The 17327-nt window shown below is 39.9% G+C and overlaps 1 non-coding gene across 1 annotated transcript; it reads left to right on the top strand.

Annotated features, from left to right (window-relative positions):
* Window positions 1-2681: 2681 nt before the first annotated feature.
* On the top strand, window positions 2682-2753 carry TRNAE-UUC. Its single transcript has one exon. It is a non-coding gene; the product is annotated as a tRNA-Glu (tRNA).
* Window positions 2754-17327: the final 14574 nt, after the last annotated feature.

Raw genomic sequence — 17327 nt, 5'->3', positions numbered from 1 at the left:
CCAAGCTAACCCAGCAGTAATTTTATTATTAATGTAAGAACTCTCCCAAAGACAGACTTTGCATTTTGTATCTTGTTTTTGACCTGGAAATATCATCATCATCTGCATTTGCCTTGCTAATAGTAAGTAACTAGATTACAGTGATTTCTTTGAGTTATAGATAGAAATATAGTAAAGATTAGTTTAGATATTTTCTGCATTTATTTGAGACTGTTCCGCAATGTTGTTTTAAAATATCTCCTGTGATTCTGAAATCTGAAGTAACTGTGTTGGATTTAATATGTATAGTCTTGTTCTTTTATTATTTATTATTAAATATATTTAAACCTATCTTTATGGCTGATACTTGTGAGACATATTTAAGCTCTTAAAGTAATTGCATATGTATTTTGTGACACTGTACAGGCCACTTATAAATAGCCTTGCTCTTGGTCACACTTACCATTTGGATAATAGCAACATTACACAGTAGGATTGGTCATTCTTTGTAAGGAACGACCTTAAGTAGCCGATAAAGAGGAGTTGGTGGCATTGATAACTACCTTATAGTCTGGGGAGAAGGGGTCATAGCTACTAAACCTGTGCCAGCCTTTCCCAGGAGTGTCTGTGTGTTTGTATATAAATCAAATCTCAAAGTGTGTGTGTGTGTGTGTGTGTGTGTGTGTGTGTGTATGTGTGTGTGTGTGTGTCAGCTACTTGGGCAGGGACATGAAGCACTGGTTGGACAGAGAGGGTACTGGAGATCTTGGCTTGACCCCTTAGATTAGATCTTGACCCTATAGCTGTACCAGTGGGGATTCTTAATGGGGATCTGGAGAAAGAGGGAGAAACCAGCCCCAGACTGACTGTGATCTCTGTGTGCTCCTAAGGGAAATTGTACTTTACTGTGTGTGTACTTGTCATCCTCCCAATGTGTACTTCCCTTACTGGTGCTAGTGGTGGGGATTGAGGCTCCTTGATTACTGGACCAATGCAGGGGCGTCACAGTTTACTTATTCTGTTTTGATGTTCTTGATAAAGATGATAGTCAACATAGTTTTTTTGGTACAGATGTTCTGTGGAGTGAAAAACAGTAATTTAATTTTTAAGGTTTAGAATTAGTTATGAATTATTTATTCATGTTTCAATCAGTAAGAATGACTGGTGCATAAGGTCTTGAAGTTTAGAGAGAAGTATTTCAGAGCAGATTAGGACTGAGTCATCACCATATTGAACAAGGGTAGATTTTTTGTAGCAGTGTAGAGCTCATTCATGAATATGTTGAAAAATATGGGGTCTAGAAAGGTGGAGGAATCATTTTCCCATTTCATTGCTTGTGCCTGTTTGAGAGGTAACTATGGAATCACTGGTGCGAAGAGCTGGTGAGCCTTAAGGATAACAGGTTATATAAGAGTTTCTGGTGGGAGACAGTGTCAATAGCTTTTGATACATCTGGAAAGATGGTGGAGACAAGGCTTCCAGCATTTCTGTGAGTGTTGACAGTATTAACAAAATTCAACAAACCAGTAGTTGTGCTGTGATGAGAATGGAAGCCATACTGGGTTGAAGACAGAAGCTAATTATCTATTTCTTTGTGTAGCCCACATACTTTCTGTGGCTGTGACTTTTGCTCTGCATGGTAACTTTGCTCCATGCTATGCCTCCATACTTTGCATGGCTGTGACTTTTGCTCTGCATGGTAACTTTGCACCATAATATACCAACATTCCAAGGGACAAGGAGGGGAGGGTGACTTCCTCCTGTATTAAGCTGAAGGTATGTGCTCTGTTAAGTTGAAAGTATGTGTGTAATAGTAGATCTAATCATATAACTCCAGTCATACATGTCATATAGCTTGACCAAGATTGTACCGCCATGTTCATGACACAACTCCAGATCATACTGTTGAGCCACTGCAGTAAGAAAGACCATGAAGCCTGTGTGTCTAACTATGATGGCTCCATGGGAAGTGAGATAAAAGGGAAGACAGTGGAACAGGTAAATAGCTTCAAGTGTCTGAGAGGGATGGTTGAGGAGAATGGAAGTCTGAATGAAGAGGTCAAAACTAGAATCAGAGGGGCTGCGCCCAACTGGCATAGAGTGTCAGGTGTAGTCGATACAGAAGAATGCCAAAGAAGCTGAACAATAAGGTGTACAACACAGTGGTGTGACCAGTACTACTGTATGGTACAGAAACCTGGGCAGTAAAGGCAAAGCAGATGAAGAAGCTAGAGGTGATGGAAATGAAGTGCCTGAGAAGGGTGGTAGGATGCACACTGTGGGAGAGACAAAGAAATGAGGACATAAGAGCAGAAGCCAAAGTAGCTCTAATTGCAAAAAAGATCAAAGAGAACACATTACGGTGGTTTGGGCATGTACATAAAAGCAAAAAAAAAATCCGGTGAAGAAGATTTGGAATAGACAGGAAGAAGGTAAGAGGAAACAAGGTTGTTCAACAAAGAGGTGGAATGAGTGTGTGAAAGAAGATCTATGACAGTCAGACATGAGTGTCGAAGAAGGCAGGAGTGTGGCATTGAATAGAGAGAGATGGCGACAGTTAACACGATTCCCCACCCCCATGTAGAAAATGATGATGATGATGGTGATGAATGCAAACAAAACATAACTTGACTTTAATTATTGGCTTAACTACTGATGCCATTGTAAATAGACCCAGTATACACACATATATATATAGGCTTTCCCATATGGTCTAGCGGTTAGGATTCCTGGTTTTCACCCAGGCGGCCCGGGTTCGACTCCCAGTGTGGGAATGGGTTGCATTTTCTGGTTGGGAGGGTGGCCTAATGGTTAAGGTGTTTGCCTTACAAACACAAGGTGCAGCGTTTGAGTCTCACAAGGGATAATTAGCTAGGCTTAAAATGGCTCTCAAGGGCAGTTAGCTTAGCTTAATACTAATCTATATGTATATATCTCAGTTTGGGATGAGCTATTTAACAACCCTGGATGATTTACTACGGATGGTCTGCAACTCTCCCTTCATGGATTCTGTATATTAGCCAAGATTTTTTCATCGCCCATAGTGCCTTTTTTAGGCACCATCAATTTCCTCAAATTGCTCACTTAGCCAGTCTCAAACAAAACCATATAAACATAGCACTGATCACTTAGTGCTAGAGACCTAAACAAAATATTTCACATACAGGCATTCCTAACCCTTAAATATATGTATATATATATATCTACTGAAACAAATGTTTAATAACAGTAAAACTATCCTCACAGTACAGGAGTTTAATGCCCACCACTGTTTCAAAACAAACAGAAAACTGGGCTTTGTAGCTGGTGGGGGCATATCTGTATTCCTAAGAAACTATTTCACCTCCAGACTTATAATGCAGGACAATGTCCTATATCTCCTCCACATCCTTGTTATGATGAACAAAAGTCAGTACTACATAGCAGAAAACTAGCGTACATTCTCTGTGACACTGTCAGACTACGCTTTTTATGTTGATAAACTGAAATCCCTCACCATAAAACCAAACACTATCCATTCATGTGACCTCAACTATTCCTCCATTAGCTGGACAACCTACACTGACCCAAAAGAGCATGCACAGAGATTCCTGGATTTTGGTAATGCCAGCTCCTTGGATCAATTAGTCCAAATCCTAATGCATTGCTCAGAAGTATTAGACCTGGAACTCACAAATATAGCTCCCCTATGCTCGGAACCCACAGTTACCAAATTAGTGGTCAAAGCTCACCACTGTGCATTAGCAATTACCCCAAGTGTGAGACATGAGTCACCTGGAAATTCCTCCATCTTTAGAAACTACCGCAAGGCAAAACTACTCCTGCTAACTGATGTCCTTATGAAATGTAATCCTCCTACCTAGATAAACCCTGCTTCACATGCTGCAATTTTCACAGATAATTCTAGGCCCACCTCCAAGCTATTATCGAGGCCTTGGTCCCCATAAGACATAAATATAGCAAAAAGGTTAAGAACAAATCCACTTCATGAGACCTCTATATCAAAAACCTGTTCCATAACTGGAAGAAGCTCATAGCCCATAAAAGCAAACTTAACACCCCTCAGCTAGAGAAGAGCTCAAACTGATTAACAGAGAACTTAGAAACAAAATAAGCATTTCAAAGATCAAGTGTAAACTGTGAATCTCCACCCATACTAAGGATAACCTTAAAGTCTTCAAAAACTATATCAGCAACCTAAAAATATATAACCAGCAATACTGAAGTTAAGACAAAATAACATTACATGCCCAACCCCCAAGGCCATGGTCAATCTAGTAGCAGATAAATTTAGCTCAGACCTAACCATGTTATCTCCTCCAAATTGCTCACAGCATCTTAGCATGCCTGTGCTCCCTCTTCAAAAAATCACTTGCAAGAAATTACTAAGTGCTCTGCCCAAGGTTAAAAAGACTGGCTCCATGGGCCCTGACAATATACCAGGTTGTCTTCTTGTCAACATAAAACACTGCCTGACTTACTCTTTATTATGTCTATTCATTCTCAGCCTCTCCCCTAAATTTGTTCTAGAAGTATGGAGAACTACTGCAGTCATACCCCTCCACGAAGGGTGGTACATGACTGACCATGACTGACCAGGCAACTGTAGACCTGCCAACCTCACTAATCTTATCTGTAAGGCAATGGAGTGCATCATAATTGGCCTCAGGACCCTAACCAATTTGGGTTTGTTAAAGGCAGATCCTGCCTCTTAAACCTGGTAGACATTTTATGAACAAGTCACTAACAAATTAGACAGAAATTGGTTAACACTGCATACCTGCACTTAGCCAAAGCCTTCAGTACCATCCCCCACTCAAGAATTATTGATAAGCTAATCCAATTAAATGCAAATCCCTATGTTACCTTTTGCATAGCAAATTGGCATGCCAACAGAGCCCAGTCTGTAAGTGTTGCAGTCACACTCTCAATTAAAAGAGTAGTCACCTAAGGTGTTCCTCAGGCATCAGTCCTGGAATCACTCCTCTTTGTTATCTACTTCTCTGACTTTAAAGCAGAAACCAAAAGCCTGTATCTGATGAAGTTTGCTGATGACTGCAAATGTTGCGCTGTTATAAATAAGCTGATGATGTATGTCTTCTTTAGGAGGATCTAATTCATGTTAACAAGAGGTGCTTAGACCACAGTATTAAGCTAAATGTCAAAAACATTCTGGCTAAATGCCAAAAAAGGACACTGTGTCCTTTGGCAAACCTGGGTACTCTTATCATATAGGTGACATCCCCCAAAAACTGTTTCCATTATTAGGAAGTTGGTTATACTTTGATTACCTTGTGATCAGTTTTGTTATGAAATACTTTTATATAGCCAGACTGATTGCCAGGGCCATATCTTCTAGATCGGAGAAAGTTATTTCCCCCTCTGCTTCTTCCTTATCAGACAATAATTTAACATGATGTCCCATATGGCACGTACTTGGCTTGGAATATGACCCAGATCAAGAGACTACAGTGTTTCCTTACAAAAAAAAAATCAAAACCATATTGTCCTTGAGTTAACCTGACTGCCTTAAAGCTCTATAACTCTTTTCCATTTTCTACTCTCTATTGAGAGGGGATCTCAGCTGTGTGCATACAGCTTCTAAAGACTTAGTCCTATGTAAGGTCCTACACATTTGCAAAACTATTACCTCTCTGAATACCCTCTCAAGAGAAACTTCTAGACTAGTGGAGAAATTAGCCATCTGTTTCTTTTACTAAGGACATCTGGAATAGTGGAGGTTAATAACAGTGTAGTTTTTTTCTAGGTTGCTTAATCAGTTGAACTTAACCACAGTTAAGTGACAGGGTATCCTTTACATCTACCTGACCTACCACCAACTCAGGCAGATGGGATCTCAGTTTAACATCTCATTCAAAGGATGGCATAGTCCAGAATGCAGTATACTGCTTATGATACACCACAATGTCAATTAATCAAAATACAAAATACCTCTTGTGAGACTAGAACCCACAACATTTTGATATATATATATATATATATATATATATATATATATATATATATATATAGTTATACTTCATAATCTCAAATTACTGAAATCCTGAATTTCAGTAACCCGAGACCATGAAGGCAAAAACCAGAATGCTAAAAGTGCATAAGAACGAATTCGAATATCTCGAATCCGCACTTATGCATTTCCAGTATGTCGCATGTAATGCTATGGTGCCTGAGATAGCAGGTTAGTGAGTGTTTGTGTGGGTAAGGGCAGGGAGGTGTAAGTGTGAGTGTGAGCGCTGGATTTGTTGGTGTTTGTGTATGTGTGATTTGTATTTGTGTGCAAACGAGTGAAGGATGGTGTGGTGTGAGTTTTTTTTTTTTTATGTTATGTGTGACCTCGGAGTTGGTATATATAAGTAGGGGGGTGTGGGGGGCACAGCTCCCCACATGGGGTGCAGGGGGGCTTGCCTCCCTGCTTATATGTAGTGTAGGGTTGTGTGGACTGTGTGCTGTGGGTGGAATGGTGTGTGTGTTATGTGGTGTATGGCGTATGCATGTTCGTGATTGCGTGATTCGGGATTGTGAATTTCGGTTTTGTGAATGGTTGTACTTTATAGTCTCGGGTTACTGAAATTCAGGATTTCAGTAATTCGAGATTATGAAGTGAAACCATATCTATATATATATATATATATATATATATATATATATATATATATATATATATATATATATACATATATATATATATATATATATATATATATATATATATATATATATATATATATATATATATATATATATTATAGTATCAGTGATACTGATGGACCCAGTGATGCAGCACCATCAATATAACCATACACATTTGAACTTTAACTTCATGTATCATTTGTAGATTAAAATTAAAATGTCTGTATTTTATTTTAACTATGTTTGAACCTTTGATTTCAACTGCTAGGTCTGATCATTTCATATCTCTTTGCTTCTATGCTGGTTCAGGATTTACCTTTGGGACATCTGACATAATGTGTACAAATGGAATTTTGCACTTTTGACGCCATTTGTGTGAGTGCACTGTGGATGTGTGTGTGTGTGTGTGTGTGTGTGTGTGTGTGTGTGTGTGTGTGTGTGTGTGTGTGTGTGTGTGAGTGACTCCTGCAACGCACTGGCACCCCATCCAAGATTAGTTTCTTTGTCTTGCACACACTGACTTCTTGTCTAGGCACAAGCTTCCCTGTAACCCTGAACTTGATAAAGCTCAGAATCAAAGAATAAATATAGAAATGTATACTTAAACAATAGGTGTACTCCTGTGTTTGCAGGATGCATGGACATGCTGTTTCTATACACAGATACTTGTTTCCACAGTCACCCCAAGTGCATAAAATATATGCCATTTTTGCAGATGTAGTTAATACATCTCTTTGCAGTTCTTATGTATTAACTGGGTTTGAAAATATATAGTTAGAAGCATTGCTTTCTTTCTCTTTTTCTGGCAAAGAATTCATTGTGATTGTAAGATAACTTTGTGCTGCATACTGCTGTGCACAATATGTGTAGTATATAAAACGTGGTTAAAACCAAAAACAGAAATAGAGAGTTTTCAGTACCTAGTTATAAGATGATAACATGGTTTGTAGGAGGACTGAAATGATGTTGACAAACATAGTTGTCTTTATGTATGAATGCTTCTCAGTAAGTGTTAAAGATAAACAGCTCCTTAACATTGTTAGCAGGGAAGCACTGTTGGCCACTGTCCAAAAATATAAGCCCAAAATGGATGCATTTAAAACAATGCCAGACAATAAGTCGGTTAAATCATTAGTTCTTATGAGAGGTAGAGTAAAAGGGAACTCATTGTCCTCTGAGATTTTACTATACTAAAAGAAAATGATATATGCTAAGAAACACGTTTTACTGAATTAATTCACACATTAATTAGGACAAGTTCTTGGGATATACTGGGATGAATTTAAGCTAATTCACTAGACAACTTTCAGAACAGAAGACATTAGCAAGCCAACTGATTATTTATCAATGTATACTCTTAGGAAGACCATTTACATTGGATATAGGGCCAATTATGACACTATTAGGGACCTAAAAATACTCTTTCTTAAACTTATGGGAAAGACCTTAAAGTACAATGGCTGGAGTGTACTGTGTACCATGTTGGATGATACACTTTAACCTCTTTCATATTCTACTACTGCTGAACCTGTTAAATAAATATGCCACTGTTACGGTAATGAGGTTGCAAGAGGGGTTAGCACAATCTGCTACTTAGCACACAAAGGCTCAGGCTTATTAACAAGCTGATTCCTGTTATTAAGGGGACAAGGTTTGCTCCATTCCACCTTCATTTGTCTTCTGTGTGATTCTGAGCAAGCCACTTGACCAGATATTGTTCCTGGGTTGTCCTTGAAAATGAACATCTGTGTCCGGTAGGCTTGTCTGGTTAAAAATAAGTATAAAAGAATGATGTATTCCATTGTTCAAGGAAAATGTAAAGAGAGAGAAAGAACATAATGTCCTAAAACATTAAAAGAATCCTTGCTGATGTATGAGTAATAAAAGCAAAGAAGAAATAAACTGCATGAACAAAACTACTGAACTATCTTTCAAAAATATTACACAAAATTGAACTGAATTCTAAAATAAGTTAATGAAATGATTATTAGCTGATTCATGTCCTTGATTACCTTTTCACTTAGTACCCAATATGTTTAGGGACTACTTTTCTACAATTTCTTATGAGTTAAACAGCACATTGCTTTTACCAAATGGCATGCTTTTTTTTATTTACTCATACTTACCCTTGGTTGACTGTATTAATCCCACTAGACTCGTAGACTCTTTTTCAGGGGAAAACTGAGGAAATTTGTATACTAATAGGGTAAATTTGGCCAGGGCATCAGGGGACTTTCTCAATTCTTAACATATGGGGACATTGTTTGCAGTGATACTTCCTGCTTCCAGTCTGAGCGTGGAGGTAGCTCAGAGAAGCAGGAAGAAATACAGAGAATACGGGGGCACTTGCCAGTAGCAAGACTGAAAAATAAAGAAGTTGCCAATATAATTCATGAGGTGAAGGAAGAGGTTGAAAGGGCAGGGGAGAGTCTTTTCATAGGCAGTGTGCTGATTTCGAGAAGGAGGTAGTGGTGACTTTAATGGATTCAGAAAATTTATTTAACAAAACCTCTTTGAGGAATAGGTAGTAACACAAGAATGTGTTGCAACAACCCTTCAGTCAGGAGGATTGTGGGATGAGTTACTAACTGACATAGTTAACATGAGTGAACGAGAGAATGTCAAAGATGTATCCTGGAGAGAGTTAATGGAGAAAATTCAGAAGAATAGTGTGCAACAAATCGAACAGATAGTGGTGAAAAGAAAGTTGTATGCAGAGATGGTAAAGGATGGAATGGAAACTAGGAAAGAGGAAAAAGAAACAGGTATAAAGAAAAAGAGACTTTTTAAGGTGTGTACTGAAAGAAAGAAGATACAGAGTTGGACTGATATAAGGTTTGGGATGAGGTAATTGCAACACTAGGAATTAAAACAAGTGAGGTAAGAGAATTTATACTTATAAATAAAGAGACGTTTTGTAATATCATTTTTGAGACTGGCCAGATAATAGAAACACTTTTCGAAGGATATGAAAAAAAGAAAAACTGTACACCATGGAATTCATATGTATTCAAACCCTTTTATAGAGAAACAAAGAAAAAAAATAATATACACTTTAGAACTGAAGTAGAAAAATATACTTTAAAAGGACATTTATTATTCACACTGAGCTGAATGGAGGAGGGGCACTGAATACAACTCTTATATGTAATATATAACAATAAGAATCCTGTTCTCTTGATTATTTTTACTAGTTATTGCTTATTCTTATCCTTTGTTGTACTTTTCATTGTCTGCTGCCTACCTTTTACTGTATTTTATTACTATAAACTAATCTGCATTGTTGTACTGCAATTGTTTGCCTTACTGGGCCTGTTAAATCACTTGTGTTACTGCCGCACTGTTTGTAAAGCTTTTTTAGCTAGTTTCACTGTGTGAAAGGTATTAAGTAGAATTTTTTTCCATTTGTTAAGCATTTGTTTTTTTTTCTTCTGATTTTTCTGCCAAGGAATGTATCATATAACTGATTTATTTGCACTTAAAAGCATTCTCTAGTGTCTCCTTGCTCCTTTTTTCTGTTTAAAACTTTCATTTAGTGTCTCACTGCTGTTTTTCTGCTGTGATAAGCATTTTTGTAGTGTTATCTGCCTACAATAGTGTAGCTAATAGCTGTGGCACAATCCAGTTTCAGGTTTGCTTTCTCTGGGCCTGGTTGTTTGTTTGCAGTGGCTGTTTGTTCTGAGCACATTTTCCAGGCCATCTTGGATTAGCAGAAGCCATTCTTCACTTTAGTGAGAGGATCATGTTTAATTGGCTACTGGCTAGTAAAGGTTGGCTGATCTAGGGCTTGGGGTAAGCACCTCATTCGTTCTTCTGAGCTTTTTTAAAGTTGTTTCAGGTTTGAACCTTCTGGTACTTAAGCCCTTCTGCTTATTCACACAGAGCTGAACAGAGGAGGGGCACTGACCACAACTCTGATCTGTGATATATAACAATAAGTATCCTGTTTTCTTACTTATTTTTACTAGTTATTGCTTATTCTTACCATTTATTGCACTTTTTATTGTCTGCTGCCTACTTTTTACTGTATTTTATTGCTATAAACTAATCTGCACTGTTGTACTGCAATTGTCTGCCTTACTGGGCCTGTTAAATCACTTTTGTTACTGTCTCTGTCTGTAAAGCTTATTTAGCTAGTTTCTCTGTGTGTGTTACTAGCAATATGAGGGTCATGATGCACAATGCTAGAAATCTAAATTTAAAAATGCACTCGCTTGAAGGACTCCTTAAAATGGAGAACATCGACATTTGTGCTGTAACAGAGAGCTGGTTCAAGGCAGCAGAAAGCATCCCTGCACTACCAGGCTATAACTCATTCCCCACCTTTTGGCCCCAGAACTTGGACCGAAGCTCCAAAGGCGGTGGTTTTTCCATGTTCATAAAAGATGCGCACACCTCTAGACTGGTAGTCCAACATAACGCATCTGAGATACTTTAGGTGCAGCTAACATTGGGTAAGACAGTGATTCAGGTCATAGCCAGCTATAGGTCCCCAACCATGTTCCAAGACTCACACTCCAGGCTCCTAAGCACCCTGGAGAATATTAGAGTCTAACCTAACACTATCATACTGGGCCACTTCAACTACCTCACCATTAACTGGGAAAATTACTCATGTACCAATACACTTGCCCGTTTCCTGGAATTCATTAATTCCAATGCCCTGGACCAGCTCATTCTTACCCCCACTAGAGGTAGCAGCATCCATGACCTGGTCATTACTAACATGGGCAACCATTGCTCTACACCAATAGTCCACTCCTTCCTGGTTAGATCCGACCACAAACTAATCACCTTGGAAATCCAAATCCCTCCAACCCCCCACCCCCAGTAAAGATAACCACCATAAAAAACTTCTCCAAAGCTAACTTTGGGCTCCTAAAAACAGAGGTGGCTAACTTCACGTCACCCATGCAAATGAAGAATAGTTGCATGACTGCCGAATCATACACCAGTGCATGGTATGAACACAAACACCAATGAATGGATCTTGCCATACCCAATAGAACCAAGATGCTCTCCTCCAAAAAATGGAAGCCAATCTGGTGATTCCCTGCCATAAACAAACTCTACAACAGAAGGAGGAAACTGATGCGGAATAAGGTAAAGTTCCAAGACTGGAAAAACTCCCTTATCAGCCTCAACAAAAAGTTGAGATTCCTCATCAAGTCCTCTAAAGCTAGCTATGAAAACAGAATTGCAGCAGATAGTAAAGACAACCACAAGGCCTTCTATAGTTATGTAAAGAATCTCCACAGCAATACCCATATTTGCTCTGAGCCACTGCACAATAGTACCTCCTATACTGAGACAACAGATATTGCCAATATACTGGCCAACAGATTCAGTGCCAACATTACCTCTCTCCCCTCCCAAAGGATCAATCAGAATACCAACAGATTGCCAGGTACCCACTATTACTACTGCACAGGTTAAAACAGCACTGACCAAGGCCAAGAGTACAGCTTCAATGGGACCTGTCAATATCCCTGGCTGTGTTCTACATGAACTACAGAGTGAACTGGCACCTTACCTGTGTGCCCTGTTCAATCACAGCCTCACCTCAAGCTTTGTCCCTCCAAAATGGTGCACTGCTACAGTCATCCCTCTCCGCAAAGGAGGAGCAACTACTGACCCTGGGAACTATCGCCTCATTAGCCTGACAAGTCTGGTATGCAAAGCTATGGAATGCATCATCATGGACCTAATAAACAAGGATATAGGGAATCTTCAAACTCTGGATCTTACACAGTCTGGTTTTGTGAAGGATAGATCATGCCTGCTCAACTTGGTCGACTTCTTTGAGTCAGTCACCAGAGCTGTGGATGAAGGTAAGGTGGTTCATACAGCCTACCTTGATCTGGCCAAGGCCTTTGATACCATTCCCCACTCAGGAATCATAGAAAAACTCACTAAGCTAGGCATCAACCCCTATATCACTAGGTGGGTTGCAAACTGGCTCACAGATAAAACCCACTGTGTGAAAGTAGCTGACTCCAAGTCAGACTGCAGACCAGTCAGGAGTGGAGTCCCACAGGGTTTGGTCCTGTGTCCTCTCCTGTTTGGTATCTACTTCTCTGAAGTCCAGGCCAAAATGAAGGGACTCTGGCTGACAAAGTTTGCAGACGATTGCAAGTTGGGAGCTATTATTAACTTCCCAAGTGATGTTGACATCCTACAGAAAGGCCTCACTGAGACCAATGACTGGTGTCAGTACCATGGCCTTAAGCGCAATGCCAAAAAATGTATCATCATCCCCCATGGGGAAAAACCTGGTTCCCTTGAATTACCTCATTGATGGTAGTTGAACACAGAAGGCATTTTAAGAGATCTGGGAACACAGGTTGACAGCAACCTCTCTTTTTACCACCACATTGCCACTATGGTCAGAATGTCCTTCTATATGGCACATCTCATTACTAAGGGTTTTGCATCCCGGAAGAAAGATCTCTGTCTCATATCGACTACTTAGAGGTGATCTCTGCATGACTTACAGAGTCATGTCTGACCCAGCTCTGTTAGAAATGCTACACCTAAAGAAATCCCAATCCCTCCACACCACACACTCCAGAGACCTCATCCTCATTACCACAATCAACAGAACATGCTGGAGGGACAGGTTCATAACCCAGAGACTGTCATGCTATGGAAAAGACTTCCCATACATGTCAAGCAGAGCACCTCACTGGCCTCTTTAAGAGAAATCTTGATGAGTGGATGGGAATTAGAAAATTCACCCCAGGGTCACTCCAGTGGCTCTACTCAACAGAGGCACTGGGAACTAAGGTCAAGTAGCATGATGCCTGGGTAATCCTATGGGCTAGGCTTGTAAAGGCTCCAGGGCCATTAGCCTAGTACACACTTATGAACCTATGAACCTATGAAAGGTATTTAATGGAAATGTTCTCCATTTGTTAAGCATCTGTTTGTTCTGATTTTCTTGCCAAGAAGTGTATCATATAACTGATTTGTTTGCAGTTAAAAGCATTCTCTAGAGTATCCTTGCTTCTTTTTCTGTTTAAAACTTTTATTTAGTGTTTTACTGCTTTTTTCTGTTGTGATAAACATTTCTGTAGTATTTTCTGCCTAGAATAGTGTAGCTAGTAGCTGTAGCATACTTTCCCACCTTCTCTTCATATTGTCGTCTTGTCTTAAACTTGTTGGCTTTGCAGCTGCCCACTCCTACTGTAAATTTGATCTGGGACACTTCTCCCAGTCCAGTCTCATTAGCTCATTCTACTTATTACAGAGAGAACATTTGGGAAGGCCAACTCCCTTAGTTTCTTTACCTTGAATTATCTTCTGTTCCTTCTTTCTCCCTTTCTACTTTATTAAAAACCCCACTTCATTCAGCTGCTTTTACAGTATTTGTGTTTCCTCCTTCAGCTCTATTACTTCATCTTGCTTTTTCTGATACTTTTTTTCTAAAGTGTTCAATTGCATCTTTTCTGCTGCATTTATTACTGCTTGTTTTTAGCCTGTTTAAATTGTAAGTATTATTCTAAGCCTCTTAGTTTTGGCTTAAGTACTTGGGTTTTATGCCTACCCTTTAGCTCTCCATGGCCTATCTCTCTCAGATTCTGACAATTATGGATTGACAATTTCCTACAGTTTCTCCTGCCACCCTGGTTGATATTGGCATCCAGAGACAGTGTAGCAACTGCCTCATGTACATGGGCAACCATCTACTACTACCATCTAGGAACACAATTTGTGAGAGATGCAATTATATTAGGAACCTAGAGTATATGCTCTCTCCCTCAAAATCCAGTATATCTTGCACTGAGAAGGTAGTAAACACAACCACTACACATCAAACTCCACCCACAGCTATGGAACGCACACCCATACATGCAGAGGTTCTCAACAAAAACAAACCCAAACAAAGGAGACCTCAGAAGCAAAATCACACGCACACTCCACAACCCTCCACACCACATACCATGCTTAGTCCACACACCTGTGTCTCGCAACCACTAAGGCCTGACCATAAACCCAAAAGATTATTCATAGGAGACTCCATTGCGAGACACACAGATGTGCCTCTCACCAGGCTGGATAAGGAGAAAGTCATAGTTAGTTGTTTGTCAGGTGCCAGAATCCACATACACACTGAAGTCTCTCAACAACAGGTACTGTTATGACTCTGGAACAGTCCAATGTTGCAACCAGTTGTTAAAATATTTAATAAAATGAACATCAAATACAGTGACATGGCAACAGCCACAGTAAACCACAACAAAAACAGTAACATCCGGTGCAGTATAAAGCGCTTTTCGTCTGTTAAATAAACAGACTTCCTCAGATAGAGTATTTTACTGTTTTTGTTGTGGTTTACTATGGCTGTTGCCATGTCGCTGTGTTTGCTGTTCATTTTATTACATATTTTAACAACTGGTTGCAACATTGGAGCTGTTCCTGTGGCTATTTCGTTTGTTTTTAGCAGTTTGTTTTTGTCCTTACTTCACTGTTATGACTCTGTCATAGTCCATGTTGGCATAAACAATTTGAGATGTACCTCCCTGGACTATATGAAGAGAGACATGATTGAGCTCACTGAATATGTATCCCAAGCAGGTATGTCCCTAGCCTTAAGCAGCATTCTACCATCACCCAGAACGGTGCCTCAATACAAACAGAAAATTATTGACTTTAACAATTGGTTTAGTTTCCAGTGTCATTCCAGGGAGATCCAGTAAATGACATTCTGGCAAGATATGATCAACAGACCACAGTGCTCTGCTAGAGATGGCCTGCATCTGTCTCACGTGGGCTTCAGGCTTCTGGCAAATAGCTCCTTTTTTAGAAAAAGTCATGAGGTCAATACAACTAACATAAAAATGTCAACAAAATGCAAATTAAAGGTCATGCTGCTAAGCACTAGGAGTATAAAAATGAAACTGCACTCATTGCAAACATTCTTAATCTTGGAAGATGCTGACATTTGTGCAGTCACAGAAACTTGTTTCAAAGCTGCAGACAATACACCAGCCTTACCTGGTTACTCATCCCATCATACATTCAGCCCCAAACTGTGGGCAGCAAAGCCAAAGGAGGTGGAGTTTCAATATATATTAAAGACACACACACCTCCAGGCTTGTCAAACAGTGCAATGCACAGGAGACACTCTAGGTGTAGTTAACAGTTGACAAGACCCCTATTCAAATCATAGTTAGCTATAAGCCCCCAAATTTGACTCAAGATGCCCACTCCACCTATCTGGACCTCTTCGAATCTATCAAGATTCACCCTTTACCCTGATCCTGTTCAACATTAACTACCCAACCATAGATTGGAAAAACTACTCATGCCAGAACACAAATGCCCAGAGATTCCTCAATTTTATCAATGCAAATGCCTTGGAACAGCTAGTCAGTACCCCCACAAGAGGTGATAATATCTTGGACCTGGTATTAACCAACATGAGTAACCATTGCAGCACCCCTACAGTATCATTCTTCCTGGTAAGATCTGACCATAAAGCATTCACTTTTAAAGTCACCATCTCCCTTGACCCCCTCTAGCTAGGATCAAACAAAAAAAACTTCTCCAAAGCTGATTATATCCTCCTGAGGGCTGGTATAAACAGCTTCACAGCCCCCTCCCCCTGTGTAAGAACTGTCATCAATGTCCAAATCTACACCAAAGTACTATACAAGCATTTATATAGATGCATGGAATCAGGAATACCTGACAGGAAAAAATTATCCTCCGCAAGGAAGAGTAAACTTGTCTGGTGGACATCTGCAATAAATAAACTATATAACAAAAGGAAAAAAAATGCTGTCCAGGACCAAGAAGGAGCCGTTGCCCAACTGGAAGCAATCTTTCCTTAGCCTGAACAAGCAAATAAGTGCACTATTGAAATCCTCTTAAGCCAACTTCGAGTCCAAATTGGCCACATCTACTAGAGACAGTAATAAGGTCTTCTTCACATATGTCCACAATCTCAAAGGAAGCACCCAGATCTGTTCAAAACTGGTGGTCAAGAACATCACATACACACATGCTGTAGATATAGCTAACCTTCTGGCTGACAAATTCAGCAAAAACTTTACCCCCTCTGTCCCCCCATCAGCAAATCAGGACATCCCCAGTACCTGGTCCCCTCCCCTTTTCTCTAGGGAACAGATCATCACTGCTCTCTCAAAGGCAAAAAATACAGCCTCCATGGGACCTGATAACATTTCAAGCTGCATGCTGCATGAACTCAGGCATGACGTCGCAACACCATTAGGCATCCTATTAAGCCAAAGCCTGAGTACCGACTTTGTCCCAGCCAAATAGAGGGCAGCCACTGTCATCCCTTTACACAAAGGTGGAGCATCCACCGATCCAGGAAATTATAGACCCATCAGCCTAACTAGCCTGATCTGCAAGGCCATGGAATGGATTATCATGGACCTCATTAACAGGGAAATTGGCAACCTCCAAACACTCAACGCAGCACAGCTTGGCTTTATTAAGGGGGGGGGGGTCATGTCTGTTAAATCTGGTCAACTTCTTTGAGACAGTCAGCAAAGCCATGGACAAGGGGAAGATGGTGCACACCACCAGCCTTGACTTGGTCAAGGCCTTCGACACCATTCCCCACTCAGGCATAACAGATAAACTCTCTCAACTAGGCATCAATCCATATGTTACCAAATGGGTAGCAAACTAGCTCACTGATAGAACCCACCTAATCAAAATA

The sequence above is a fragment of the Protopterus annectens genome, chromosome 1.part1, assembly GCF_019279795.1.
Source record: "Protopterus annectens isolate FY-2018-M chromosome 1.part1, PAN1.0, whole genome shotgun sequence".
NCBI lineage: Eukaryota > Metazoa > Chordata > Ceratodontiformes > Protopteridae > Protopterus > Protopterus annectens.
This window is presented reverse-complemented; position numbering and strand designations above follow the sequence as displayed.